The sequence below is a fragment of the Anomaloglossus baeobatrachus genome, chromosome 4 (assembly GCF_048569485.1).
Source record: "Anomaloglossus baeobatrachus isolate aAnoBae1 chromosome 4, aAnoBae1.hap1, whole genome shotgun sequence".
NCBI lineage: Eukaryota > Metazoa > Chordata > Amphibia > Anura > Aromobatidae > Anomaloglossus > Anomaloglossus baeobatrachus.
The window spans coordinates 560,071,647-560,099,123 of NC_134356.1; the positions used below are offsets into that span (position 1 = coordinate 560,071,647).

The window sequence follows — 27,477 nt, forward strand, 5'->3', positions numbered from 1 at the left end:
CTCAAAATTGGAAAACAAATGTCCTGGGACGAAGCAAGATAAAAATCTGCTGCAAGGAAATTAGGACGATGAGGCGACTTTCCCACATAACAATTATGTTTTGGAATCAGATGCTACTTAAAAATGTTCTTGCTGAGCCCTCATCTTGGAAACGTACAAACATATTGAAGACTTAGAGAAATCTGGAAAGGTTGGTAACGGATTACACATATCAGTAAATGCTCTGAAAAAGCAGATTTCTTCTGGGGTTTGGAACGGGTTGTGTATAATAGTTGCTCATTTAGGGCATATTAATACACATGGTGACTACATTGCGGATTCTCAGTCCAGATTTGTGGATGGAAAATCCATTGTGCATTACAGTAGCAGCATTGTGGATGAGATGTTACTAATTGACCTCCATGCTTTGGAAAAAATCTGCAGTAATAAAGAATCTGCGGCGTGGATTTTACCTCTACAATATGTGCATTTATGCTGTGCATTTTTTACCGCTGACAAGACGGCAGGTGACGTTTAAGGCTTATTCGGACCTTGATGTGAATTTGCCATGGATTTTCAGAAAATTTCTACTTGTAACGTTGATGTGAATTATCTCATTATAGTAAATGATCATGAAGAGGTTATAGGTAGCGATGGGCGGACCCGGACTGTAAAAGTCTGGATCTGCGCAGTTTCAAAAGTATCCGTGTTCCGATCCCCGGCCCAGAGTTCTCAGGGAACTCCCAGCTAATGATCCAGGTCTGGCACTCGGATACAAAAAAATATAGGAAAAAAAAAATAAAGTAAGCGGCACTATACTTACTGAGCCTCTCGTGTGTCTGTAACTGCTCCAATGGCTTCCCATTGACTTCCAGGACCGCGCATTAGGCTCATGCGTCTGCACGGTTTTCTTCGCCCATTGGCGTCTGTGATTGGTTGCAGTCAGACAGACCCCCACCCTGAGTGACACCATGTCTGACACTTCCAATCACAGACCTGGTCTGTGAATCTATATATCGTACAGCAAAAATAAATTTAAAAAAAATTGTCCTAAAGTCCCCCTATATTATGATACCCAGCACAGATAAAGCATATGACTACAGGCTGCAGCCCCCAGCCAGGTGCATATATGGGCTGTGTATTAAAATTAGAGGAACCACATGTGTTTTTTGTTTTTTTTTATTATTATTATTATTATAATAAGAAATAATTTAAAGAAACAGCGTTTTTGTATGTATATGTGTGTATGTATATACAGTGCCTTGCAAAAGTATTCGGCCCCCTTGAATTTTTCAACCTTTTCCCACATTTCAGGCTTCAAATTTATAGCTTCTTTTTAAACTTTTTATAAAAAATAGACTGAAAATTGGGGCGTGCAATATTATTCTTTAAGTTAATAATTTGTAGCGCCATCTTTTTTCTGCGTTTTACAGCTGCAAGTCGCTTTTGGGTATGTCTCTATCAGTTTTGCACATCGAGAGACTGAAATTCTTGCCCATTCTTCCTTTGAAAACAGCTGGAGCTGAGTGAGGTTGGATGGAGAGCGTTTGTGAACAGCAGTTTTCAGCTCTTTCCACAAATTCTTGATTGGATTCAGGTCTGGACTGTGACTTGGCAATTCTAACACCTGGATACGTTTATTTGTGAACCATTCCATTGTAGATTTTGCTTTATGTTTGGGATCATTGTCTTGTTGGAAGACAAATCTCCGTCCCAGTCTCAGGTCTTTTGCAGACTCCAACAGGTTTTCTTCAAGAATGGTCCTGTATTTGGCTCCATCCATCATCACATCAATAATAACCATTCACCCTGTCCCTGCTGAAGAAAAGCAGGCCCAAACCATGATGCTGCCACCACCATGTTTGACAGTGGGGATGGTGTGTTCAGATTGATGAGCTGTGTTGCTTGTACTCCAAACATATCGTTTGGCATTGTGCCCAAAATGTTTGATTTTGGTTTCATCTGACCAGAGCACCTGCTTCCACATGTTTGGTGTGTCTCCCAGGTGGCTTGTGGCAAACTGTAAACAGCACTTTTTATGGCTATCTTTGAGAAATGTCTTTCTTCTTGCCACTCTTCCATAAAGGCCAGATTTGTGCAGTGTACGACTTATTGTTGTCCTATGGACAGACTCTCCCACCTCTGCTGTAGATCTCTGCAGTTCATCCGGAGGAATCATGGGCCTCTTGGCTGCATCTCTGATCAGTCTTCTCCTTGTTTGAGATGAAAGTTTGGATGGATGGCCGGGTCTTGGTAGATTTGCAGTGGTATGATACTCTTTCCATTTTAATATGATCGCTTGCACAGTGCTCCTTGGGATGTTTAAAGTTGTGGAAGTCTTTTTGTAACCAAATCCGGCTTTAAACGTCTCCACAACAGTATCACGGACCTGACTCTTGTGTTCCTTGGTCTCCATGATGCTCTCTGTGCTTTAAACAGAACACTGAGACTATCACAGAGCAGGTGCATTTATACGGAGACTAGATTACACACATTTGGCTTATATTTATCATCACCAGTCATTTAGGACAACATTGGATCATTCAGAGATCCTCAATGAACTTCTGGAGTGAGTTTGCTGCACTGAAAGTAAAGGGGCCGAATAATATTGCACGCCCCAATTTTCAGTTTATTCTTTTGTACAAAAGTTTAAAATAAGCAATAAATTTCGTTCATCTTCACAATTGTGCCCCACTTGTTGATTCTTCACCATAACATTACATTTTTATCTTTGTTTGAAGCCTGAAATGTGGGAAAAGGTTTAAAAATTATATTTTTGCAAGACACTGTGTATATAATATATAATATAATATAATATTGTATTTTTACACACATATATATGTATATATATATATATATATATATATATATATATATATATATATATATATATATATATATATATATTAATATTCTAAAAAATAAGCTTAATTATATTATATATATATTTTTTTTTTTATTTTGCCCATTATTAAAGTTCATAAAAGTGACAATACAGAAAAGGGAAAAAGGTGGGAATTCCTGGACAGTAGAACGAAAGTAAAACAAACTGATATACGGTAGATAAGTAAACTCTGCTGAATAAAGATACAAATAAATTGTTGTATTGTTGTTCCTAAAGGTATAGTGAAATATTCCAGAAGGAAAGGGATGCGCGGACACCCATATATATGCAGTATTTTTTATATATATATATATATATATATATATATATATATAATATATACATGTGCGTGTAATTACCCCTTAATTTTGCATGTATATGGATCAATAGTTGTGTACATGCGTAATGATCTAGTGTATATATTGAACAACCTTTGTAATGGCCGATGTTAATGTATCAATTTGTTAGGTGAAATGCATGTCCCGGGGTCACGTCTGTGTTGGCGGCTCTCTTGGGATGTGATCATAGCCTTAAACAGGACAATGTAATGCTGAAAATTATGGTCACTTTTTTCAGACCTAAAAATAATTTGACACTATGAACAAGCATATTCCCCGTTCATCAGGTGATCGGCCGCCTGTTTATTCTGCGTGATTATCACTAAATGACAGTTCTGTAAATGCAGCTTTAGTTGTTGGATAGGAGCCTGCAGCATTTTATTTCTAATATTTCAAGTCCACATTAACAGGAATGACGGGGAATCTGTGGTTTCCTGACCAGAAGCGCAGTGACAATACCCGCTCCGGAGTATATCTATCTATTTAGGTAGGATTATAAAGGGTAAATGAGCATCTACAAAAAACAGGTGCACTAATGTTTGGTATAGGTATAGATCCACTGGTGTTGTGCAGCAATGTAGCCTATGTGTGGGTGGTGTTGACTCTATCATACATCCTCTTTTACTCTCATCCTTGGGAGTATCACCGGCAGAAGTAATCATGGTCACTTTTTTTTAATGCTAGATAGAAGGTAAACGTTGGATTTCATTATTTTTTTTCCTCTTTCTGCTCCTGGGCACCACATCATATAAAGATATAGTGTACTTGGGGCTCTAAATATAAAAATGAGATTATTAACAAAAAAGAGAAATACAGAGGATATGGTATATTCTTGACAAGGTGTTACATTTGCTATTTTAGCCCTTTAGCTTTCATCGTTGCTGGGCAGACTTACCTCTGTTGGGCTTTGCTCACACTAACATGTTTAGAAACCCTGGGGGCTTCCAAAAATTTTTATGACCATGATCGACAAGATTGCATGACTATTGCTGTCCAATACACTAGAAGTACATTGGGCACATTATAAATAACTGGGCTTCATTAAGGTGTTTACCTGTAATCAAATCTGATGTACTGTATACACAGTATATCACAAGTGAGTACACCCCTTACATTTTTGTAAATAATTTATTCTATCTTTTCATGGGACAACACTGGAGCTAGCTATGACCCTGTGATACAATGTACAGTAGTCAGTGTACAGCTTGTATAACAGTGTACATTTGGTGTCCTCTAAATAACTCAACACAGTCATTAATGTCTAAACTGCTGGCAACAAAAGTGAGTACACCCATGAGTGAAAATGGCCACATTGTGTGCCTAAAGTGTCAATATTTTGTGTGGCCACCATTATTTTCAAGCACTGCCTTAACTCTCTTGGGCATGGAGTTCACTAGAGCTTCACAGGAGCTGCTGGATCATCTTCCATCCTCCATAATGACACCACAAAGCTGGTAGATGTTAGAGATCGTGCGCTCCTGCACCTTCTATTTGAGGAGTCCCCATAGATGCTCAATAGGGTTTGGCCAGTCAGTAACTTCTACCCTCAGTTTCTTTAGCAAGGCAGTGGTAGTCTTTGAGGTATGTTTTGAGTTATCATGGTGGAATACTGCCCTGCAGCTCAATTTTCAAAGGGAGGGGATCATGTTCTGCTTCAGTATGTCACAGTACATATTGGCATTTATATTTCCCTCAATGAACTGTTGGCTCCCCTCATCCAGCAGCACTCGTGCAGCCCCAAACCATGACCCTTCCACCACCATACTTGACTGTAGGCAGGACACACTTGTCTTTGTACTCCTCACCTGGTTGCCACCACACACTCTTCACACCATCTGAATTAAATACTTTTATCTTGGTCTCATCAGACCACAGGACATGGTTCCAGTAATCCATGTCCTTAGTCTGCTTGTCTTCACAAACTGGTGGCTTTCTTATGCAACATCTTTAGAAGAGGATTCTTTCTGGGATGACAGCTATGTAGACCAATTTGATGCAGTGTGCGGTGTATAGTCTGAGCACTGGCAGGCTAACCACCACCCCTGTAACCTTCTCCAGCAATGCTGGCAGTGCTCATGCGTGTATTTTGAAAAGACAACCTCTGGATATGATGCTGAGCATGTGCACTCAGCTTCTTTGTTCGCCCATGGCGAGGCCTGTTCTGCTGTATTTATTATTATTATTATTGTTTATTTATAGAGCACCATTGATTCCATGGTGCTGTACATGAGGGGGTTACATACAGAATACATATACAAGTTACAATAGACAGACTGGTACAGAGGGAAGAGGGCCCTGCCCTTGCGGGCTTACATCCTAAAGGATTTTGGGGAGGAGACAGTAGGTGGGGTGTAGGTGGGGCGGCAGCTCCGCACGGTGGTGGGGCGGCAGCTCCGCACGGTGGTGGGGCGGCAGCTCCGCACGGTGGTGGGGCGGCAGCTCCGCACGGTGGTGGGGCGGCAGCTCCGCACGGTGGTGGGGCGGCAGCTCCGCACGGTGGTGGGGCAGTGGCGTCATTGTAGATGTATGGTCTTGGCCACCATTCTGCAGCTCAGTGTCAGGGTGTTGGCAATCTTCTTACAGCCTGGCCATATTTATGTAGAGCAACAATTCTTTTTTTTTTTTTTTAGACCCTCATTGAATTTGTTGCCATGAGGAGCCATGTTGAACTTCCAGTGATCAGTATGAGAGTGTGTGAGCGATAACACCAAATGTAACACACCTGATCCGCATTCACACCTGAGCCCTTGTAACACTGAGTCACATGATCTCGGGGAGGGAAAATGGCTAATTGGGGCCCAATCTGGCTATTTTCACTTAGGGGTGTACTCATTGTTGTTGCCAGTGGTTTAAACATTAAAGCGCACCAATCGCCAGGATTTTCCTATATAACCTAAAGCCAGGGCTATACTGGCAATGTTAGGCTGATTCTATACATACCTTTAGTGGTCAGCTCGGATGTATAGGTTTTGAAACACAAAGTAAAGTTTACATTTTCCTGTTGGCTAAGGCCCCGCCTCTTCTGGTCACATGGGTATTACATCAGCACAGGTCCTGCTAGTCACAAACTAAAACGATTGTATAATAGAATTTAGCATAGGCAACGGTGGAGGGGTTAACCATGAATACCCCCCAGATATTATCTGATCCTCAGCTGCTGTCACTCAAGAAGATGCCGATTTTATAAACTTTACTTTGTTGTGTTTCAAAACCTATACATCCGAGCTGACAACTAAGGGTATGTATAGAATCAGCCTGATAGTGGCTTTAGGTTATATAGGAAAATTCTGGTGATTGGTGCACTTTAATGGCTGTGTTGAGTTATTTAGAGAGAACGCCATATTTACCCTGTTATACAGACTGTACACTGACTACTATACATTGTATCACAGTGTCATATCCTCAGTGTTGTCCCATGAAAAGATATAATTAAATATTTCCAGAAATGGGAGGGGTGTACTCACTTTGTGTCCGCTGACCATGGTTGTGGTCCAGGGCACAGTCCTTATGGGCACACAGATGAAAGCTCTCCCCCGCCGTTGTCTGTGGGAGCAGACACTGACCATTGTTTATAAAGGAATGACACCGACGCCATTTTGACCACAAAAGGAACCTTTTTATGTATAATTTCTATTTTTTTTTTCAGCTATAAACCCAGAAGTAGACTTCTATTTTAAAGCAGAACTTTTTTTTATTTCCCTTTTACCTCTTTAATGTCCGTAGTGTATGAGTTTCTATTCCACTACAAGACATGAGTCATTATAATGTGCTACAAAATGCTCCAAATCTTCACCGCTCCCGCACAGGGCCGTATTGTGCGCTTCTTTATAGATAACAATTGTGTTATAGGTTAGCAAAATATTAGTGAGATTTGTAGGTAGATATTCAGATGCAGCGTTCACAATAATTGTTTGTATCTTTTTATTTTTAGTCTTCCTTTAACATTTGTCCAGTCAGAGGAACCTTGTACATTTGCGTCAGTGTGACATATGGATCTGGAGACCACCTCTGTGAGTTAAAGAGAACTGTTAAGGCTGCGTGCCAACGATCAGTGTTTGCAGCGTTTTGGAAGCAGCGTGTTTTTGCTGCGTCCAAAATGCTGCATTGTACAGTACAAGCACAGTGGATGGGATTTCTAGAACTCCTATGCCCATTGTGCTCGTTATTCCCGCAGCAATAACTAACCTGTGGTGCGGCTTTCCGAGTCGCAGCATGTCAATTGTTTCCTGTGGAGATGCGAGTGTTCTCCGCAGGGAGAGCAGAAGAGAGAGACCGCAACTTTCCGAGCCTGGATCGCGAGCATGAGAGGCTGTGGTCTCCTGCGAAGGAGACTCACGGCCCCGCAAGTCAGTACCCAATGCGCCCAGGACTCGACAGGTCCTGATTGTGTGCACATAAGCTGAGGCTATGTGCGCATGTGTGCGCTCTGCACCGCACACAAAAGGTCCGCTTCAGAGCGCAGCTGAAAAGCTCCGTTTTGAAGCGCCTGGTACCTGCAGAATTCGTGCGCTCTGCATGCTGCCTCTCCCTATAGACAGCATGCAAAGCGCATGAAAGAAGGGACCTGTCACTTCTTAGAACGCACGCTTCGGGCAGCAGCCGATTCGCTGCGTTCTACTACACCACGTGCGCACGACTCATGCACAGTCTTCATAGATTATGCTGCAGACGCATGCAGTTACGCTGCGGTGCAGAACGCAGCGTAACTGCATGCATTACGCACACGTGCGCACATAGCCTAACAGTGACCTTTTTAACTGGCTAAATAAAAATTTATAGAAAATTACAATACTGCAATTTTTTTTTCATCAATGTGAGCAGCTTACTGGGGGTCTTGGAAGCCAGACCTCCTTATTGAAGAGCCCCTCTGGATGAGTCAGAATAGAGAACTGTTCCATAAAGATTGTCTCGCCATTCCAAGAGTCTGTGAACATCTGACCACACTCAGATATCATCCAAGTGCAGTTCAATTGTTGTGTTTTTTTTTTTTTTTATTTCACCCCCGATTGAAAAAATTTGGCATGTGCACAGCTTCATAGAATGTCATGGGTATGAGCGCTCTCCATGAAAACCATGGATAGCTTTCGTTTGTGACAATTGGATGTGTGAGTGAGACCGAAGATTTAAGGCCGTAAAGTCGCTTTCGTCTTGCCATGGAGCTGCATTCACTGTAATAATGCTGCAGTGCCAGCCTGATTCTGTGTGAGGACATTGGCACCGTGACTTCCTGTAAATAGTGAGGAATCCAGAACCCTCTCGGGCCTCTCGGTGTATCTGCTTCTGAGCAAGAAGTATTCATGTAACTTGTAATGATCTGTGAAGCCTGAGCTATGGTAACAGTATGTAGAGCACATCCCGGGGAGTGACCTTGAATGACGAACCCTCCCTACAGCACATTATACATCCAGAGGATGCGGGGGGGGGACACAAGTTCAGCTAACATTACTTTTTAGTCTTGTCTTTTCATGTCTCACATAAGAGAAACACGGGGGGGAAAACACCCCCGATGTATTTCTTCTGCTCGGTCTTGTGCACACACAGCGCATTCACAGCATTCTCGTTACCCTGGTGCAATGGCAAACAGGGTCATAAGGAGTTTAATAACAGCCCACCGCTGCTACTAAGGCTGCTTTCACACATCCGGTTTTTGCAGTGCAGCTCAATCCGGCTCAAATACCTCTGCAACGGATGCGGCGAAAAAAAACTGATCCGTTGCATACATTTTTCCATGCGGGCCGTCCGTTTTTTGACGGATGTGGCTTGATACTGAGCATGCGCAGTTTAAAAAACTGCATCCGGTGTCGATAGGCTTGCATTGTAAATCGCAATTCGTTTTTTTCGCCGCACACAACGTTCCATCCGGCTGCCGCATGGGCTAAATATGCCGCATCCGGCAAAGACCGGATGCAACGCAACGCCATGCGGCACAATATGGCGCTAATGGAAGCCTATGGGGAAAAAACGTAACCGGCGGCAAAAAAAAGGGTTGCATTTTTTCTGCAAAGCGCCATAGAACATGACTGCCCACTGTGCGCTTCGGTCAGCGATGGTGTCACTTAGGTGACTTCTCCACCTGCGTTCATTTCAGTTGCGGCCTGATTTGGAGGACTATAGCTGTGACTCCAAAGCACCTGAGTGATGTCACTGCTGATCGTGCGGCTCACTTCAGTCACTCGTGTGATTTTGCTGTCACAGATGGATGACTCTAACTGCAGCCGTAGGTAACCTGAGTGATGTCACCGATGACCGCTCGGTTCACTTCAGTTGCTGTGTGGAGCTCACAGCGAGCAGTCATGTTCTATGGCGCTTGCTGTGAGCGTCAGATGTAGCAGTGGTGGAAGCGTGATGGGACCTCATATGGATTACGTTGGACCTGCAGAGGTGTTTTGGGGGTTAATGAAGGGGTGAAGGGGTTTTTTTTGTTTTTTTTTTTTGGTCTTCTATTTCAAATAAAGGATTTTTAGGGTGTTTGTGTTTTACTTTTACTTACAGATGGAGGTTGCATCATAGACGCCTGCCATCACTAATCTAGGGCTTAGTAGCAGCTGTGGGCTGTTATTAACTCCTTATTACCCTGTTTGCCATTGCACCAGGGTAACGAGAAGAGCTGGGTCCACCGCCAGAATCTTATGGATGTGCCACTTCTTGGGTGGCTGTAGGCTGCTATTGTTAGGCTGGAAAGGTCCAAATAACCATGGCTCTTCCCACCCTAATATTATCAGCCCCCAGTTGTCTGCTGTACCTTGGTTGGTTTTAGAAGAATGGCAAAAAAAAGCATGGGATTCCCTCTATTTTTTTTCATAACCAGCTAAGGTACACCTGAGGGTTGCAGCTGCTGCTGTTCCTGTGCTGGGTATGAAAAATAGGGGGAACCCGCTCCTATATATATAATAATAATAATAATAATAATTATTATTATTATTATTATTATTATTATTATTATTATTATTATTATTTATTTTTTTTTTATTATTTTTTTTTTTTACCAAAAAAACACCCCAAAATTAAAAAAAAATCCAATCAGCTGGCAAAGCTACTTATCCCTCTAAGGAGTTATTCTGTTATTTATTTCTATCTATTCTACCTGTTCTTTCTTATTAGCTATTCTTTCTGTTCTTTCTTTCTATCTATGCTAGCGATTTATCAATTATCCTATCATATTTTGTTTCTTCTTTAAAAAAAAAAAAAACGCATTAACAAAACCGTACCATCATTAAAGTGTTTTTGTGGGGTGTTTTTTTTTTTTTTTTTTTTTTTTTTCCATTTCAAGGCTCTCTGTGACAAGCTGCCGTGTGCATATAGCCTAAGGCCTAGTGTTCACACGTTTAGGCTATGTGCGCACGTTGCGTATTTGCATGCAGTTACGCTGCGATCTGCACCGCAGCGTAACTGCACTTGTCCTGTGTCCCCAGCATAATCTATGAAGATTATGCAGGAGACGTGCGCATGTGGCGTATTAGAGTGCAGCGCTTTGACATGTCACTTCTTTCCTGCGCACTGCATGCAGCTCCTGCTCTGTCTATGGGAGGGGCTGCACTCAGAGCGCATGGAATCGGCTGTTTTTTTTTTTCATTACGGACTGTTTCTGCAGCGATTTGAAGCGCACATGTGCTGTTCAAATCGCTGCAGAAATTTCTGCAGGGCAGAACGCTACGTGCGCACATAGCCCTTTGAGCGATGGCAGAAACCCATTGCATAAATTTGCTCTTTTTTTTTTTTTTTTTTTTTTTTTTTTTAATGTATTTTTCCTATTTATCTGAATCAGTCAAAAACGCTGACAGAATTGACGCTGCAGGTTTCAAAATAGATTGAAAGTTCAAATCTGCAAGGAAAAAATAAACCGTGTGGATGAGATTCCAGAAATCTGATTCACTTTACTAGGACTGCAAAATACAGGATTTTCAATTTGCTGCAGCAAAAATACACTGAAAAGCACCCGCCACCCAAAAAAATAACAAAAAACTCCACATGTGAACAAGCCCTTAGGTTGCTTACACACTTCTAATATAGTCCAAGTATTGACAATGATGTCTGCATCGGGCGTAGGTCTCCCTACCCAAAATCAGCAGCCTCATATTTACCTATATGAGAAACCAACCTTTTGGTCTCATTTTAAATGTCAGTTTTATTCCATTTTTTTTTTTTTCACACCTGAAAGAAAGAAACTATGTACCCATGATTTTTTGCAGATACATGGACACAGGAAAACACTGACATGTGAACTGGCCCACAGCTTATAATGGGTATAGTCTATCCTTACATACACACAGATCGTGTATGTAATTCATGGATGTCTGAATATTAGGCCTTGGGGAGAGTTCAAGTTTAGCAGGCTACTTTTATTTTGTCTTGTGTATTTTTTAAAATTTTATTTTTTTGGCTATTAATAACAGCGCAATTCATTGTGGGCTTTTGTTTTTAAGAAAAGTACATTGTGGGGATCAGATACATGGACGTATGAGTTCGGCCTAAGGTATCTCTTTCGAAGTGCGTACCGTGAGGCACAGACCGAGCACGGCTCACCTGACCGAACCTTGACAGACCCGCAGGCATTCATGAGGCTGTCTGTTCAGGCGATGGGACCCACAGCCGGTCCGTATGTGGAGAGTGATAATGAGACGTCTGAATGCGGGTGAAGACCTACGCTAAAAAGAAGGAAACTTGTAGTGGAGTCTCTCCTTTTGTGAGCCACGAAAAAAGGGGCGTATTCCCACTGTGGCCATTTATCACACTACCTGTGGGGTCTGCACTTGTCTGCACACCTAGGGTCTGGGGAGGTAGATCAGGGGCAGACAATTACCGTAATTTTTCTCGGATGGCCACATGAGAGATCATGACTGTTATGGATGGCTGAACCAATAGGCAGAAATTTAATTTTGCTCAGAATAAATATTTACATAATACAATATATTATTTTATATTCATATTAATTGTATCACTTAATATTGAATAGAATTAAGTATGCTGATATCCCCCTATATACCTTTATAAGCCCTTATATTACCCTTCTTATACACTGTATGAGCTTCCACATAGCCCTCCTGTACACAGTATAAGCCCCCCACATAGCCTCTCTATATACATTATGAGCCCACACATAGCCCCCTCATATAGTGTGCACCCCCACATAGCCCTCCTGTATACAGTATGCACCCGACATAGCCCTCTATATAGTCAGAGCCCCCACATAGTCCCTTTTATATACAGCATGAACCACACATAGTCTATATACAGCATGAGTCTCCACATAGCCTCCCTATATTCAACCTGAGCCCCCACATAGACCTCTTATATACAGTATGTGCCCCCACATTGCCACTTATATGCAGTATGAGTCCGCACATGGTGCCCTGTATATAGAGTGAACCCCTACAGTCCCTTATATACAGTGTGAACCCCACATAATGCCCCATATATAGTGAGCCCCCACATAGTGCCCTATATATTGTGTGAACTCCTACATACCCCACATAGTGCACTATATACAGTTTGAACCTCCACATAGTGCCCTATATTCAGTATGAGCTTCCACATAGTGCCCTATATACAGCGTGTGCACTCACAAAGCCTCCCTATAGTCTGTTTCACACACATAGGAAAAAAAACAAACCCACGCAATACATGCTCCCCTCACTCCCGTTCCTCCAGCATTGGGCTTGGCGAATACTTCTGTCATTGATGTTATTAAAGCCATTCTAAGGGGTTAAAAACAATGTAATAATGTTTTTGGGTTTTTTTTCCCCCTCTGGATATAGAGGATGGTATTGCTACAATACTATCAAAATCCTGGCTTCTAATCTCTAATAATAAAGCCCATTAACAAAATAAAAATCTTAACCCTCACTGAGTATTTTTATTGCCATGTAGCCAATGTGTTTCCATTTGAGATTCCACTATTCACAGTCCAAATGGCAAGTGTGAGAAATCTCCTGCCTGGCATACCTGGGATTCCTCCTCGGTCAGGGCACACGGGGGCTGTTATCCTTACTCTGATGACCGTCTTCTCTGTTGTTGCAGTTGTCAATCTTCCTTGGTGTTGCACATTATTGGGGACACCGGGTATTTACAGGGGGTTACATCACGTCTTTGTCTTGTGTGGCTTGGACTCTGCTTCCTTTTGGGGCCATCAGGGTTATATTACCTTGAAGAAAACACCAGCTGCAATGTGGTCTGACTGAGAAGCGTTTGACCTCTGGTGACATTGACCGGTACTTTCTCCAAGTGTTCGTGGCACGTAATTCCTAAATGTCATTGCTCTATGTATGGATTTTATTCTGACGTTCTGGAATTGTTGATGACTTCACGCTCTTTGCCAATGCAGCAGAGCCGGTTTTCCTCAGACACTGTATCCCCCAATTTATTTATTATTATTTAATAATTTTAATTTGCATTCTTATTTTTATTCTTCATTTGCATTTTTTTCCTCTTTTTTATGTCTTGTATTTGTTGCTTTTTTTTCATTAATTACTTCAAAATTGTATTTACGGTTCATGAAATTTGTGTAAGGTTAAACATAATCTTTTTTTTTTTCCGGTCTTTACCTTTTTTTTGGCTACTTTTTAGAGCCGGATGTATCTCAAAATGGTGCAAAAATAGCACAAAAATATCTAGCATACTTTGAATCTCTCTGGGGGGAACTAATGTAAATTTGGAACAAATTTAGAGAAATTTTGGAAAAAAAAAAAAAATCGCAAATTGATGCATCGGCTGAAATCATCTGTAAACCCCAAACTCTGCCAACATTGGTGAACTAAAAACAAACAGATGAACACATAAAATATATTAAACAAAAAAAAAAAGTGCAAATGGAGAAATTAATATGGCAAAATGGCGTAAAAAAGTTGAATGGCAAAAAGTCAGCAAAGAAAAAACAGGCGGAAAGCTAATAATGTCCTATAGAGTTGTCTCCTGATCAGAATCCATGTCCATATTCTTCATTAGGATATATGGACATCGCATGGCGTCCCCCCACTATGAGCGAGAATGGAGCACTCCCTGCATTGGGGTTTTCGCTTTGGTAGACTCCATTTTCCTTTCTGTTAGGCCCCCTTCACACGTCAGTGAAAAACACTGACGTTCTTCACTGACGTGTAAAACACGCACATGTCCCTCCGTGTTCTGTGATTCACGGCTCACGTGGGTTGTCCATGTGCAATCCGTGATCCGTGATTTCAAATGGACATTACTCACCTGCCTTCGCTCCTGCTGTCCATGGTGCTGAACTCCTTGGCTCTGCAGCGTCTGCCCACCGCTCTTTGCAGCTACTTCCGGGTCGGCTGTTTCTGCATTCATGAATATTCATGAGCCGGGCAAGAGCTGCAGAGAGCGGAGGCTGCAGAGCGAATCGCTGGAAAGGTGAGTTGCAAATGTTTGTTTTATATGTCAGTGTTTTTTTGATGCGTGTTTCACGGAGCACACCATAGTGTGGACCGTGGGTCATCAGTGATGCCAGAAAAAAACGGACTTGTCTCCGTGCAGAATCACGGACACGCTGCACGGAGACACGTTCAGTGAAAAATCACTGATGTGTGAGCAGACCCATTGATTATAATGTATCTGCGTATGTCAGTGATTCTGGTACGTATAAAAAAAAAAGCACATACGTACCAGAATCACTGACGTGTGAAGGGGCCTTACATGGATGGTCATTCATCTGGATCATTACTATGTAAAGCTACATTTCCCCTGCAATAGGCAAAAACTGTGAAAATCTGTAAATGTACACGATCCACATTTTCAGCAGTAGACATATGTGTGACCCATTATTTATTGTGAGTGCAAGGATCAATTTACTAGCTGAAAATAACAGAATATCCGGTTTGTGTCCTGCTCCATGGGACTCCTTCTGTACATAGCGGTACTCCCATAGATGGGGAGCACTAATACCCTGCGTACTAAGGAGCCTTTTTTTGTTTGTCCTGGCAATGCCAACACCCTTGATGTATACGATAGTATTGTATAAAAAAAGCACTATATCGCACAGTATATGTTTGTGTTTTTTTATTCTAGTGGCTCTGTTCTTATAACTTGAATAGACTGTATACAGTACAGGTGCAGAATGGCAAGATAGAGGTCAGGAGGACGCTATTTTGACCACCTTCTGTGGAATGGGGGGCTTTCAGAATATTTCGACTCCATGTGACTTCTTTTAAACACCTCCGTACCTGCTGAGTTTTTGAAGCCAAAGATACTGTGGGGAAAATCCAGTGGTCTTTGACGCTGTTCCCACGTGACTTTTTTTGTGTTTTTCCTTGCATCCCAGCAAAGTCTTTGAGAATCCTGACTTGCTGTACCCACAATGCTCTTTTTTACCTTGCAGATTTTGTTGCTGAAAAAAGCAGCATGTCAATTGTTTCTTCATTTATTTCCTGCGTTTCTATAATTCTCTACAATGCTTTATCACTACAGGGAATTATAGCGCAGCACTTCACCACATACACCATGCATACAGCATGGTCTGTGAAGCTCTCTGTAGCTCAGTAACCCGGGGTTGTCATGGTGTCATATCCCAGGGTTACTATAGCAGCGACCGGGTCCCTGTGTTCGTATTACAGGGACCTGATCGCCAGGGAGAAGTAAGCGATTCCTCTCCCTGCCTTCTGAATGCTGCGATCGCAGCATTCTGGGGGTTAAACCGGTTTGGGCAATGAGAGCCGGGTTCCAGGTGTAATATCAGCTAGATACCCGGCAGCAGTCGCAGTCACCATGACTAAAAAACGCAGGAAAAAATGCAAATGAAAAAACATGCAAACGCAATAAAAAAAATGCTTTTTTTTTTCCTGCCAAAGCATGCTTTATGTGCAGAAAAGAAGGACACAAAAAAGTAACATGGGCACATAGGCTTTCTCCCAAAGCATCATTTGGATATATTTTCTTGGAATTTTTATTAAATAAACCACCAGTGACCAGCTCACTTGAGTGAGTCACGCAGTAACACCCGCCTTCCTCATGGTCCGAAAAGTGATTTTCGGACCGTGAGGAAGGTGGGTGTTAGCGCAGATAGGCCTACGCCTTTCAGCGGTATTTTCCTGTGTTAATTGCTATTCTGAACCGCTTGAACCATTGTAATTTTATGGATTCATGAATAAAGTGGAGGAATTTTTAACAGCATCCTGGATTGCTCACGTTATTGCTGGATATTGCGCTGCCATTGTGTGTATGTGTATACTAGAAGGTGGCCCGATTCTAACGTATCGGGTAGTCTAGAATGTGTATGTAGGTTAGCAGATTTAATAATAATATAATCAGCAAGTCTTGAATAATGATGGTTCATTTTTTGCTCGTTGGTCTCCCGCTGTGCCGCACGCCTTGGCGTGTTTGACAGTGGGAGACCATCGATCTGAATGGGCAGGGAGCCGGCGTACACTGGAAACCATGTTACACAATCTGGTAACTATGCAAAACTCTTTGCTTAGTTACCCGATGTGTACCATGGTTACCAGCGTACGCCGGCTCAAGCACACGTCGTGCCGGGAGCCAGGGGTAAGGTGGTAACCATGGTACACGTTGGGTAACTAACGAAAGCGCTTTCCATAGTTACAGGATTGTGTACCATTTGTTACCAGCGTACGTTGGTAAGCTGATAACCATGGTACACATTGGGTAACTATGCAAAGCGACAGTGCTGGTTTATTTTTTGCTTGTTGGTCTCCTGCTGTGCAGCACGCATCGGCGTGTTGGACAGTGGGAGACCAACGATCTGAATGGGCTGGGAGCCGGGGTAAGCTAGTAACCATGGTACACATCGGGTAACTAAGCAAAGCGGTTTCTATAGTTACCCGATGTGTACCATGGTTACCAGCCTACGCCGACTCTGGCACACATGTGACGGGAATCTGGGTAAGCTATTGGTTTCGCACATCCGGCTTTTCTCCACTTTGTCGGATCCGGCGCGCTGCCGTAGGCTGGTTTTAGACGTCCGTGTTTTAGGTACGTGTGACATGCGTTTTGTAACACGGATGTCACACGTACCCATGTTATTCTATGATGTGCCTCACCCGTCCGTGTTTGCACACGGGGACCGTGTGACTTTTCATGACCCCGCATGCACATGCGCAGGCATCTTCGGCAGCACGGATGTCACACGGATCGCACACTGATGTGATCCGTGCGACATCAGTGTTAAACATACCAGAGAAAATATGGGCCTTTTTAATAAAAATATTTTCTATATTTACTTCTCTCCAGAGATGCTGTCTCCGGCTCTGCTGCCTCCCGCTCCTTATCTCCGCTCATTATACTCACTGAATTTTCAGTGCCCTGAGGAGCTGCAAGCAGGAACAGCGCGGGGGACTTCAGTGCCGGGGACCGCATCGCTGTGTGTGTGTGTGTGTGTGTGTGTGTGTGTGTGTATATACATGCATGTGCGCTATGTGTGTATGCGCTCAGTGTATCCGTGTGTGTGTGTGTGTGTGTGTGTGTGTGTGTGTGTGTGTATATATACATGCATGTGCGCTATGTGTGTATGCGCTCAGTGTATCCATGTGTGTGTGTGTGTGTGTATATATACATGCATGTGCGCTATGTGTGTATGCGCTCAGTGTATCCATGTGTGTCTGCTATGTGTGTGTGTGTACATGTATGCGCACGGTGTATCAATGTGTGTCTGCTATGTGTGTGTGTGTGTATATACGTGCATATGTGCTATGTGTGACACGGACGTCTGAAGGCAGCCGTGTACAGGACAGTGGCTGTGCCGCAACTTCCTGGTCACATGACAACACGTGATCGGAGCTTGTCGCGCGGCAACTGTAGTGCACACAGTGCACGGGAGCGCGCTGGATTTGACAAAGTGGAGAAAAGGTAAGCGACAGTGCTGACGTGTGCCGGGAGCCGGGGTAAGCTAGTAACCATGTTACACATCGGTAACTAAGGATAGCGGTTTCTATAGTTACCCGATGTGTACCATGGATACCAGCCTACGCCGGCTCCGGCATACTTTTGTCAGGAGGCGGGGTAAGCTAGTGGCTTTTCTCCACTTTGTCTTGCCGGTGTGGGCTTCCGGGGCTGCAGCAGTCACCTGGGAGTCGGGCGTCTCCGTGTGGGTTCGGGGAATGGGTGGTGGGGGGCAGGGCCAGGGCGAGCATCCAATGTGTGAGGGGGTGGGGCCCGGCCGAGCGCCAATGCATGCATGAGGCCGGGGCGAGCGGCCAATCCGTGCGGGGGACGGGGCCAGGCCGAGCCGAGCGGCCAATCCGTGCGGGGGGGGCGGGGCCATGCCGAGCCCAGCGACCAATCCGCTGGTTGTCTGTAACGACAGTTGTCACTGTAACGACACAATTTTGGAGCAAGACAGACAGACAGAATAAGGCAATTAGATAGATATAGATATATAGATAGATAGGTGTATATAATATATGCATATATATATATAATTATATTTGAAAAAGGCAGAATATGTGCATAGCAAGTCGATTTTAATATTAAAAGTGCATATGTTAATTTTTTTTTTTTTCTAGCACTTTATTCAGAAAGACGTCACATGCACATAATCATACTGACTGCTCCTTTTATCTCTAGAGGACAAAGACCTTAAATTTTGCACTTTTAGGCCTGTTTCACACGTCATTGAAAAACACTGATGTTCTTCACTGACGTGTAAAACACGCACATGTACCTCCGTGATTGCAAATGGACATTACTCACCTGCCTTTGCTCCTGCTGTCCATAGTGCTGAACTCCTTGGCTCTGCAGCGTCCGCCCACCGCTCTCTGCAGCTACTTCTGGGTCGGCTGCTCCTGCTTTCATGACTATTCATGAGCCGGGCAGGAGCTGCAGAGAGCGGAGGCTGCACAGTGAATCGCTGGAAAGGTGAGTTGAAAGTGTTTATTATTTAATATGTCAGTGTTTTTCTGGTATGTGTTTCACAAATCACACCATAGTGTGGTCCGTGGGACATCAGTGATGCCAGAAAAAAATGGACTTGTCTCTGTGCAGAATCACGGACACGCGGGTACGCCGCACGGAGACACGTGCAGTGAAAAATCACTGACGTGTGAACAGACCCATTGATTATAATGGGTCTGCGTATGTCAGTGATTCTGGTACGCATAAAAAAAAAAAACACAAACGTACCAGAATCACTGACGTGTGAAGAGGGCCTTATGTTGTGTTCCCACAACGAGTTTTTGACGCTGCATATTTTTGCTGTGCGTGTGTGCTCGCTTTTGTTTTTTGTTTTGTTTTTTTTTGTTTTTTTTTGGTATATTTTTCTATTCCTGTACATTTTTATGGCAGGCTTGAAAAACAAAATGTAAAGAACTGCCTTTCCATTTCAGCTAGATCCATTTTTTTTTTAATATTGAAGTCTATAGAAAACTGCTCTGTTAATTAGCCATCCGCTCATCTTTCATGTGCAAAGGATCCGCGTTTTGCTTACTGGATACGTTTCAAATGGAAAATAGCATCCATTTTCCATAGACTTCAATATTAAAAGGATCCAGCTGAAATCAGTTATTTAAAAATGGACAAAAAAGTCGTGTTTGCATCACTTTTTTGCCAATGGATCTCTGCAGGATCTGTTCTAACGGAGGATTACTGGGACATGTGAACTCAGCCTTATAGGACGGTTGCTTCCGGCAGGTTGGTGGTAAAGCTGGCACATTCAGGACTGGGGCAACATTTACACCACATTTGCTTGTATTTTTGAGTTGTAGATGAAGGAATTGATTACAGGGGAGTATTGCACACTTTCCTTGAATATTCACCAAATCATAGTAAACATGTTCTGAGTTTGCCCAGCTCGTCATGCTTTGTGCCCTTCTTGTAGATTGATCCATTACTTACACATCCACAAAACACATTTTGGAACTAGTGACTTTTTTTTTTTTTTGTTTTGTTACATTCCTAAAAGAATAGAGCCACATCAAAAGGAATGCTTTGGGCCGTCAACTTCCTATTTCTCAGCCCTATCTTTGCTGATGCAGGTGAAATGAAAGCCGTAAGTCAGTGCTATCTCAGCTGTTACCGGCCGACCATCAATATTCATTGCTTCAGCTGCTATTGCTCCTCAAATGGGAATCAGAGAGCGAGAGAGAAAAGGGGACGGCGGTGCACGGGGAGAAAGGCTGTCCTCTCCTCCCCGGGTGACAGCGTCCAGCACTTGGACCTTCCTGCAGGTCAGCGGATCATCTCTGGCAGATCTCGTGGAGCTGGCAGGATTCCTCTCCGGGCACCGCTCTGTATGTATATATGTTTGCTAACCTCATGAGTGATTTGCACTCCAATATTTCCATATAACGTGTCAGTGTTTATCCATAGGACGCCTAAATAAGTGCAGCTGGCTGTTTCTTATTTGCTAGGTGCCAATGCAGATGGCATAGAACTTCTATTCTTATATATGTGATTGGCCTCGCCGCCTGGTGCCGTCCGTGTCAGTATGGTATCGGTGACATTGGCAGTGCCTTTTGTCTAATGTCAGGGTGTATTTATTGCCCTGGCGTTTTTTCTGGCATAATGTTCTCTGTGCTGTAAACTTTTTTTTTTTTCCGCAGTGTAACATAAGTGAGATTATTGAAGGGTATGTGCACCCATTGAGTATTTGCTGCAAACATCTCTACATCAGAAACTTACGTCTTGGCAGAACAAACGCGGCATAAAAACATGTTTATTTTTTCCTTTTTTTTTTTTTTTTTCTTCTTTCCTCCTCTATTCATTAGAGTTGGTGAAAGACATTGATAGAATTGATTTACTACAGATTAAAAACTGCTTCAAATCTGCAAGGAAAAAAATAAGCAACATGTGCATCAGATTGCACAAATCTCATTCACTCTGCTGGAACAGTAAAATGCAGCGTTTTTTGTGCCAAAAAACCTACAATTTTTAAACCTACCCAAAGTGCTCGTGCACTTGAGGGTATAAATCAGACGTGTACTATCTGTTTATCGGATAGCACACTCACCCATGTTATTCATTGAGGCAGTGCCAATTACCAATAGTTTTCACTGACCGAATCTGTTTGTGAAAACAAATTGCAGCATGCCGTGATTTTCCTCTCGGATGAGACTCGCCCATTTCAAGTTTATGGGTGTGAGGAAAAATTAGATGCAACACTTGTCTGGATAAAAAGATTAACAAAAAAAGCAGCATTGATCACAATGTGTAAGGATTTTTCGCTTTAGCATAGAATAGTGTAATCACTATACTTTTCTGTGCAGCCAAAAATAAAGGTATATTGTCATTATCCAGCTGGACAAAGCCTGAATAGCTACACTTTTGGCCTCCATTAGGTAAATGAACGTGTAAGGCACGGTGACTTGTGATGAGAGAGCACTACCGTGCTCAGGAGCTCGTAACGAGCATGGTCATGATTCAAATACCCAAATATAATGGAAGTCAATCGTGAACTCAAACATTTTATTGGAAGAATCCCCCATTGACTTCCATTATACTCTGGGCACTCAAGTCGCTCCCATCCGAGCGGCTGATGGCTCGTTACGATTACAGAGCACCCGAGCATGGTAGTGCGCGGTCAACTCAAACGGTGGCATATACCTGGCAACTTTCTTGGTGCATATGCAAAACAAACTGGAAAAACAGTGATGTGTGTGTGTGTATATATATATATATATGTATGTGTGTGTGTGTATATGTGTATATATATATAATATATATATATATATATATATATATATATATATATATATATATATATATATATATATATATATTATAATATAATATAGTGGCTTTCTGGGAAGTCCCAAACTATATCCATGCTGTAAGCGCCTTTTATTTTAGCATATGTGACTGTGAACATTTGGCAGAATATCTTGTGATTAAGTCCTTCTATGAATCACATAAGTCTTCTATCCATATTTTTCACAGATATAACACATGCCCTTTTATAGTCTATGGGGCTATTCACTTGTCCCTGTATACTGTGGACTGTGTAAAGAGCATACAAAAAAAAATCTAATTTTTCATTTTTCCAACAAAATTTACAAAGCCAAATTTTTTTTAGGGCCCACATCACATTTGAAGAGACTTTGAGAGGCCTAGGTGACAGAAAATATCCAAACGTGACACCATTCTAAACACTGCACCCCTCACACTGCTGAAAACCACATTCAGGAAGTTTATTAACACTTTATTTGCTTCACAGGGATTAAAGCTGTGTTGAAGGGGACAAATGAAAATTGAATATGTTTCAACAAAAATGTTGCTTTAGCCTCATATTTCTTTTTAGTTTCACAAGGGTAATAGGATAAAAATGACCATACAATATGTTGTGTAATTTCTCCTGAGTACACCAATACCCCGTATGTGGTGGAAAACTACTGTTTGGGCGCACAACAGGGCTCAGAAGAGAAGGAGGGTCAGATGTGATGCAGGCGCTGGCTACACTTGGCTGTTCTTTCCTAGCATTTCCTGAGTCACAGATCTGGCTCTGCCAAAACTGACTGCTCTCCCTCTATAAATATTGTAGCTGTACTTTTGTATTTGGTTGTTTTGACAATTATGAATGGTCGTATTATAAAGTGAATACTCCAATCAGCTTTCATAGATGGACAAACTTGCATGTGAATGGAAATGGTAGTGTCCCTGTTACTTAAAGGGGTTTTCCCCACAAAGTTAATTTTAAAGTTTATTTTAATTAATAGATCTTGGAATAATAATAAGTTCCACAATTTGATGTTTTAAAAAGAAAAAAAAAAGTTCCTATGCTGAGATATTATATATGTGCCGCTGCTATGTGCTGTGTAATGGCCGTGTCTGACCGTACAGGGTCATGGTCTGATCATACCACAGCTCCTGGGCAGGGGAGGAAGTAATATAGTATACAGATATCACAGCTGATTCTTTTTGTGATGTAAAACATTTCGCTGCCTGTTTTTAAATAATGTTCTATCTCCAATAATTGTTTGTAATCCTGTGCTGTAATGTCTGTATATTTTTTTTTATTTTTTTTTTTACTTCCTCCCCTGACCAGGAGATGTGTTATGATCAGACCATGTCCCTGTTTGATCAGACATGACCATTAGACAGTACATAACATGACTGTAAATGTGTCCCTGCTATGTTGTGCACTGTGGACAAAGGAACATTAAGATCTCTGGAAATTGACCTTTAGCCTTGAAATGGTTGTTATTTTTCAATCATTTTTTTTTCCCTCAAGTCTGCAGCCATTTTCTCTTCTCTACTTCTCTTCTTCTCGTCTCTTATTGTCTCTTCGTCTCTGTCTCTGTTCTCCATGCTTAAAGTGGCACACACAGACTTATGATGCTAAGATTGAGTCAACTTCTCCCCTTGTATCTGGTTTCAGGTGTGATTTTCATATTGCCCACACATGATTCTTGTCACAGGTGAGTTTGAACGAGAGTCACATGCTTGAAACAAAGTTGTTCGCCCACCGTTTTGGAAAGGTGGCAAACATTTTGCTGGGTTTTCTTTGAAAATATGTCCAATTTGCCATTTTTTTTCTGTTCCAATACACACAAAGGAAATAAAAATAAAAGGTGTATAGCAAAATGTGTAATCACAATAATTTTCTGGCAGAAATACTTCATTTTCTGCAATAATTTCAACAGTACCAACACTTTTGGCCACGAGTGTATAAGATTATCTCAGCACGGAAACATTGTTTCTTAAACCCATCCAATTGTGGAACTTATTATTATTCCAAGTTCTATTGATTAAAATGAACTTTGTTCATGGGAAAACCCCTTTAACTTGCGATCTGTTAAGGCCACATTCACACGTCCTATTAGCTGCTGTTTAATGATTAAAGATAATGGGTTAATAATGGCGAGAAGTTGACGAGGAAGAACATCATTTAGAGGAAGTTCATCTTCATTTGTAGGGGTGCTTTAGCTTTGACGACTAACCACTGGCAGCTCATGCAGTCCTATATTGACCTGTGACATCAAGCTGGTGCCCACAGTGAGGACTTGATGACTACGCCAAATTGGCTAATGAGACAAGAGGATGGGGGCATATCTCTTAGGGTACTTTCACACATGCGTTAATTACCTTCAGGCACAATCCGCCCTTTTTGAAAACAGCGGAATACTTTAACGGATTCCGCTGTTTCCCATAGACTTGTATGGACGACGGATTGTGCCAAAAGTACCTGCGTTGCTTCCACTGGCCGACGCTGCGTTGCGTCCACCGGGCGGAAGGAATGCAGCATGTAACGTTTTTTTGAGCGGCGAAATCCTCTTTTTCACTGCGCATGCTCCTTCTTCTTTTTTTTTTTTTTTTATTTATATTTTTTTAATCACAGAAACTTTATTTTGTCTCTCGATGGCCGAGCGCTCAGCTGAGCGCCCGGCAGCCGGCTCTTGAGAGCGCTCAGCTGAGTGGCCGGCAGCCGGGTGATCAGCTGATCGTTCACAATAGTCTGCTGCCGGTAAAACTGGAAAGAAGAGAAAAAAAAAAAAAAAAGCTTTCCGTTGTTTTGTACAATCCGTTGTGCCATTATATGCAACACATCAGTGCAACGGATGCCGTTCAACGCAAGTGTGAAACTAGCCTTAAGTGGTGCGGCAGAGGAACAAAAGAACGAACCCCAGATTCAAGAGAACAGTGATAATTAGGCTAGGTTTTTAAAATAAATAAATAAAATGTATATTTAGGCCTTGGTTCCACTTGTGTTTTGCACGGACGAGTGCAATCCGATAAAATATCAGATTGCTCTCACTCTAGTGCAAACCTGAGGCAGTGTCCATCTGCGATTGATTTCTTATTCTATATTGGCATGAGAAATGAATTGCAGCATGCTGCGTTTGGCAGCGATTCTCAGCTCAAACACCCCCATACAAGTCTATGGGAGCATGTGAAACATTGCACTGCACTCGGATGTAATCCAACTGCAGTGCGATGTACGCAGAGACGGGTAGCAGAGGAGATGGGTAGAAAGTGCACCCACCCCCTCTCCTCCGCAGCTGTGATCCGATCACAAGATTGGATTACAGTCACATGACACTCGGCTCACGCTTGTAATAGAGCCAAGGGTCATTAGCATATCACATACAATGCTCACGCATCTGAAGCTATGTGCAAGTAACTGGTCCTTTTCAAAGTGAATCTGTCACCATTTTTGTCTGTCCCTTCTGAGATCAGCATGATCTAGGGGTAGAGGCACCAGTTCCAGCAATGTACCACTTACTGGGCTGCTTGCTGTAGCTTTGATTAAAAAAAACAACCTGTTTTATCTGCTGCAGATCTAGCAATTCTCTCAATGCTGAGCTCTGTATAACCTGGCCACACCACTGATTGACAGTTTTCTGCCAATACACAGTGTACACTGAAAGCTGCCAAGCAGTGGTGGGGGTGGAGTAATACAGCGCTAATGAATATGCAGGACTATATGGCAGCAGGTTCACTAGTCCTGTAATGATTATCTCCTACTGATTTTAAATTATTATTATAGTAAAACGACAACAAGCAGCTCAGTGAGGATCCATCTAAATACATCAACCAGCAGCACTAAATGATCACTGCTGGTAGAGACCCCAATTATATACTGTGCCCCTGCTTTGGTGTCTGATAAGATATGTCTGCTCTGTTAAAAGGGAACCTGTTGCTATGATAATGCAGGGCAATCTGTCATATAAACCTCTTCTTTTTCTGGGATTTGGGGTCCGGTGGACAGTCCCATCAGTGACTGACAGCTTTCTTTGACAGCTAAATCTATATTCACACTTAAACAATCACTGATTATACCGCCCCCTGGACTAAAAAGCCCAGAGAAGGCAGAGGTTTATATGACAATAATACAAGTTAGGCCGGAGTCACACTTGTGAGTGACTCGGCGAGTCTCGCATCGGCATCATGCGGTATGGCCGCACACTCTCTGGACAGGAGACTCTCAGCTGCCTAGAAATATATGCAGCTGACCTGCTCCTGTCAGGAGAGAAGCCAGCCATGCCGGTGATGCGATCCGATAATCGTGCGAGTGCACCCATATACTGAATGTTTTCTTACAAAACTATATACAATATTCTGCTCAGTCCCCTGCTCTATAGCATGCTGCCTCAGACTGCCCGCATCATCATGGGGACCGGTTCCTATAGCATGCTGCCTCAGACTGCCCGCATCATCATGGGGACCGGTTCCTATAGCATGCTGCCTCAGACTGCCCGCATCATCATGGGGACCGGTTCCCTCTAATGTACTGCCGTTGTGTGTAGAGGAGCGTTTGGAGATTGACCTTTTGCTTGCCCCTATTCTAAGGTCCTCTCAACAAATCCCTCTGACAATACTGTACTTCTTGTCATCAGACCAATCTTCATATTTTTCACTTTACATATTGAGTGAAAGTTCATGGACCTGAAACAAGCATTCAGTAGTCTAGCGTTTTGGCATTTACCAGATAGATGCACTGCGGCTTCTGTGTGTGCTCCGGTGCTCCCCTCCTGACATTACATCTAGCGTAATTCAGTGCAATGTCGGTCACACCTGCCATAGAGCAGCGTCTCTGCGGTGCCCACACTGCAAAAGAGGGAGGCTCACAGCTGCCCCATGTGTGAAGAAGGAGAAGTTCTGGTGATTATGGGCACCACAGCTCACAGCTTATCTGTCTGCTTCAGGGAGATTCCCCCTCTCTACTTTTCATTAAACTGGATAGATGTGACTACAGAAGATGGCGTAGATGACATAGCTTTGAGTGGGATATTTTTTTTTCAGGTGGGGGTAGATGGGTTGTCCCCCCACCTACATTCACATCCTTTTTCCACACTTGTGTACTGTCAATTTTAAATAGTTTAATGGACCCAATTGCACATGCAATGTGCCCATTCTGTAAAGCACAGTGCCTGTCCTGTTCTCATCATTTTTATTTTTTTTTGTTTGTTTTTGAGAAGCAGACTTGAGCTTTCAGGTTTATAGGGATTACCCAATATGAATGATAAACTGAAGACATGATTTTTCCATCAGTTTTCCAGCTTTTTTTTCTCAGTTTTTAACTTACCCATTGTTAAATGACATTGTCTGACCGTTTAGCCTCCCTTCATGCAGTGTAGATAGCTGTCTGCCGAATGATGGTATGGGCGAACGTTTGGCTGTTCAGCCTCCCATGCTCTCTAGGAGAGAGTGCCACTGCCCCACTTTTCCGGTGGCAGTCCGTAATCAGACAGATCCTTCCCTCCCCACCTTCATCAGTCAGGGACACTCATATATAGTAGACTGGTGAGTTTGGTCCGCATTAGTCTAATATGTAGGGGGCCTTTCAGCCTCATTCAAACACTTAAAATCACTGATCATTTCTCATCAGTGTTTGAGTCCTGTCAGTTTTTGTCATTCATGTTTCATCAGTAATTTTCTCATAGAAAAAAT

The 27,477-nt window shown here is 42.6% G+C and overlaps 1 protein-coding gene across 8 annotated transcripts in view; it reads left to right on the top strand.

Moving 5' to 3' along the window:
* The window catches only part of MEF2A (myocyte enhancer factor 2A), a 184,221-nt gene that overhangs the window by 21,597 nt on the left and 135,147 nt on the right, over positions 1-27,477 (top strand). Inside the window, exon 1 of one of the 8 annotated variants that reach the window (XM_075345994.1) lies at positions 20,292-20,381. The exons of the other annotated variants lie outside the window; for them this stretch is intronic. The gene's annotated coding sequence lies outside the window, so the exon portion shown is untranslated. Of the gene's footprint in view, positions 1-20,291; positions 20,382-27,477 lie in introns of those variants that run through there. 8 annotated transcript variants of the gene reach the window in all.